The 4544-nt window shown below is 34.3% G+C and overlaps 1 long non-coding RNA gene across 1 annotated transcript; it reads left to right on the forward strand.

The window, feature by feature from the left end:
- The first annotated feature begins 308 nt into the window (after positions 1–308).
- LOC128203612 (uncharacterized) lies at positions 309–2645 on the forward strand. The gene is made up of 3 exons (XR_008255988.1): positions 309–417; positions 1090–1150; positions 1796–2645. It is a non-coding gene; the product is annotated as an uncharacterized LOC128203612 (long non-coding RNA).
- Positions 2646–4544: the final 1899 nt, after the last annotated feature.

Consider the following 4544-nt stretch of genomic DNA (forward strand, 5'->3'; position numbering starts at 1 on the left):
TTAATACTGTATAACTTATGTTATAATTGTCACGTGCAATATTTTTTGACTATGATCTTTTTATGCTTAAGTCAAATAAAATGTATGTTCTGTTGAAAATCGACGTTCTTACCTGGAGATATCTTTAAGCCACTAGATCTATGCGCGCATTTCAAGGGAGGTCACTGTGTTTGAGTTTGCTCGAATAGTGGTAATATCAGTGTTCTGTAGCCTAAAAGAAGTTTCGAGAAAATTCCGACTGCAGGGAACCAGACTAGCAATCGGAACTCCTCGGCTAGTATCAAGATATGGCCTCGGATATAATACGGGTCGAAAGAAAATAGTCCATCATGGCCGACCAAGAAGATGTTCAAACAACCAAGAGATATGTTAGTCCAAAGACAGAATGAGGAGCGAACTTTTACCACTTATTTGTGTGTAAGTGTTATTTTTATACTTATTGTATTTTAATAAAATATAAAAATAGTTTTAAAAGAGCTCTAATGAGAAACTAATTGGAAATGTCATTAATTCTTAGTGGGTGGGGTAAAGTCTTCTTTCATTTGACAGATTCTAATATAGTAAATAACAATTTTGAAGCTCCAGTGATCAGTGGCAAAAATTAAGAAAGCAAATACTCTATTTGATTTTTTTTTAATAACAAATAAGTCTGAATCTGACTTTACTTAGATCGATAATAGGTTAGACTTACTTTCTCAGTGTATATATCTCATACATTTCATATCATTAACTTTAATTTTTTTATAGTTAAAATTTACATTCTTTTAACCAAGGATGTATGGTTTATATGTCCGTGAGTGTTGGTATCGAACAATTTAATGTAATGGCACAATTGAATGCCTCGGCCCTGTTCACTAATATAGTTCTCTAAATAAATTAGATCTTCATTCTATCATGGACCTATAGGTCCGTGATTCTATTGGTTTAACAAAATGAGTTTGAACGCAAAAACCAGCACACATTTCTTTCAAGACTAAATTCTTTGATATCCAACAGTGGTGGTGATGCAGAAACATTGAAAAATGCTGACATTTTTACTGTGCCAATGAAATGCAGACATTTAAATTTTAATCTTATTGTCATTTTCAGAGAAGAGTAGGTGCAGCTGACTCTGATTCCCGGCTTGTTCTAATGAAAAAAGGCAGATGAGGTAATGGTTGTGCTATTTTCGAAATTCGGACAATAATTTAACAGTCAAGTATCCTATTGGTTTAAGCCCAAAAGTACCTGCATGTTTGTACAATTAACCAACAAGGATTGACAGTATTAAAATATCAACATAGTAGATGAATTTAAACATAACAATTTCATTTCATATTTTTTAATTAACCAGCAGTCCAGAGCTAAAAGCTGCTCTCTCACAGATTGACAGTTCTTCTTGGTCATTCTTCAAAAGCCCAAAGGAGTAATTAAATTAAATTTACACAAATAATTAATTATATGGCTTAAAGCAATAGCAAAAAAATATTTTCCAAACAATTGAAATCTGTTCTATTATGTGTGACCTTATATGACTAGTTGGAGGAATTTTTACCAAATTTTCAAACTTGTATATGAAAGACTGTGATCTGATATTATGTCAGCAGTCTAATATCACTGGTTTCCATACATTTGCTCAATAATTGCCAATTGGCTCGTTTAAAGACAAAAATAAAAAAGGTGTCAGAACAGTAAAACTGTGAGGATGCAGCTTTAAATTGGTGTTGCACTTAATGTGTTGTTGTACAGGCTTTTAAAATAATTGATCTGAAAATATAATTCCTATTATTGTTGTATTTTCTGTTTTCTATTTCAGGCACTGGAATCCAAATGTAATCAAAAATGCCATTGTATGAGGGTTGACCTGCAATGCATGGCAATCATCTTAACACAACTGCAACGCCTTCCTTGGAAAAATGAGTGCAAGATGGAAACAAAGCGTTCAGTGGAACATCTTGTCATCTCAAATATTTGATGACTTACATATTGATGTGAAGTTGAAGATAAAAGTCATCTGTTGGTCCGTGATTATTAAATAAATCCGAACATATATTTTAAAAGGGTAAAATGATAAAGGATTTATATACGCTTTAAGTGGTTTTCCTATATTATGGAGGGAAGATAACTTCAAAAACAGAAACAGATGGCATCAGCAGACCAAATAAAGGAGAACTATTTTGTTCAGTTTAATTTTTAAGACTGCAGAAAATCTGTTAATAGAGCACATCCTTGCAAATGCCATATTGTAAACTGGGCTCTTTAAAATGTGAAAAGGTGAAAGTGGTCTAGAGGATAAGCCCTCCAAGATACTTTCTCTTGACCTCAGGAAAAGGATGTCCATACTTGTTTCTTCTTAGGCAACAGACTTAAGAGTGATTTTGTAAGCTTCCAGCTTGCATAGCAATCTGATAAGGCATAAAATAAGTACTAGCTGACTTGCAAACAGTTTTTCCATTTGTGTTGATTTATTTTTCAGTCTGTTGGAATGTTTATTAGAAGTGATGCGCATTGCTTACTGCAACCAATATTAATTTTCTTTATTAAGTTGAATTTAACAAACACATAACATGGCTTGTGATTTTACGGTTGGCTGATACATGTTTATTTCGTTGATTGTATGAGTTTATTTTCTCAAATGATGTAATAAAAAATTCTGAATGACTGTCCTTTTTTGTTTGTCCTTTTTTGTTTGAAGAAAATGTGTTGAGGTTTTGGCATAGCATAGTGTCATCATCATCATCACCATTGTTGTGTACAAATAAAACATTCAAAACAATGTATTAAAAACCAAACTGTCAAGCCAAGTACTCAAAGAGGCACAAGGATATTGCTAAAGAGACCGGTAATACAATTAGACAAATAAAATGTAAAGAAAGATCTATAATTCTGACACATGGTAATGCTTTAAATAGTCCTCTCATTGTGTGTTTATGGTTAAAGAGGAGACATACAGTATATTTTGTAATGAAGACTTAAATTTGTATGGCAACTTAAAGCCATATATGGGGATTAAGCGCCAGAAATATTGTGAAGTCTCCCAAAAGACTCAATGCACTTAAAAGGTCTTGCCACAGAAATGAAAGTAAAAATGGGAGCAAAAACTAATTTATCATTAGTTTTACATTGGATTGCATACACATGGCTCTGTTATTACTTGACTAATATTAAAAAAAAAATTAGAGACATGTTGATCCAAACTGTAATTATTCTTGTTTGCATTTTATGGAGTTGGACATAAAAGAGTCATTTGGTGAAGAGTGATCTAAAGGCTAATTATTCAAAATAGGTTAAGTATTATTGAAAAAAAGTCTGGTATACATTGCTGAAAAGCTTAGTAACCTGGCTAAATATTTTTTTAAGGCTTTTATTTACAAAAAAATGAATCAGTTGAGTATCTTATCAGTTACTCTTTTGGTGTTGTTGTTTTTAATAAAAAATGACAATTTACTCAAAGATATTGAGACTAATAATTATAGATTTAGACAAGTATAATGTGCAAGGAAACTTCTAATGAGTGGGTTTTATCCACAGCCTAGAAGGTAAAGTGAAGCATGATCTGCCTTGAACAAATACAATTTTAAGACAAGATCTGTCAACTTAGTGCACCAGTCAATTGTACCCCCCCCCCACCCCAGGTCAGGGGGAATACTGGGGTTAACCAGGGGAAATGGGCCGTGTTTTTACCTATCAGGTGGCCCTGCAGTGGTGGTTGAATGCGTTGGTTTTATCTTCGCTTAAAATATAGAGGGGAATGGACCTTACCTAGAGTCCCTTGGGTGTGGGGGCATTTGGCAGAGATTTTGCCATTGGATCGTCCGCGCAGGGTGGGGATTTTAGCCGGGGTTGGCTGTACTGAAAGTCAAAGTCCCCACTATTCCCCAGATGGGGAGGCCGTGGTTACAATTGTCTGGTGCATATCCACATGAACGTTGTATTGGTACTCTAACAATTGAGCTTACTGTGTAGATAGTCACCGCCCCACCTCAACCCCACAGAACTGTTTACACAAAAAAAAACTGCAGCCCAAACCCAATAATGCTGAAGTAAAAGCATGCATAGATTTCAGCTGGTAAAGCTGACTGGGTGCCAAGCTCACACCCATCCTACCACAATCCACAAAAGTCTGCACAATGCAATCAATGATTTTACAGAATAGTAATGTTGTTTTAATGGCAAGACATGGTGTGAAAAAATAACACGGCAAAGTATGACTTAAAACTTACATTTCATAGGGTATTAACTGTTGAGAAAATGTTGACATTTAGTCCATGCATGCATTTAATCCGATGTAATGATTCATGCATGCCATGAACCGTATGATCATTTCAATGACTGTCAAGTACATTTTCTGCGGTTTTTCTGTGTGCTCACGATTTTTCTAGAGGAAATAGAGTGCTTCAACTATAAGGAAACATCTAAATATCCATAAAACGAACATTCTTTGAGGTTACAATAAATATTTTCTCTTAAACAAGCACATTTAATTTAACAAAATCCATTTCCTTGTTGTTACAATGGGCCTTCTTTACGCGGATTGAAAACAGTGTTAATCGCCGGCAGCCGCA

The sequence above is a fragment of the Mya arenaria genome, chromosome 9 (assembly GCF_026914265.1).
Source record: "Mya arenaria isolate MELC-2E11 chromosome 9, ASM2691426v1".
NCBI lineage: Eukaryota > Metazoa > Mollusca > Bivalvia > Myida > Myidae > Mya > Mya arenaria.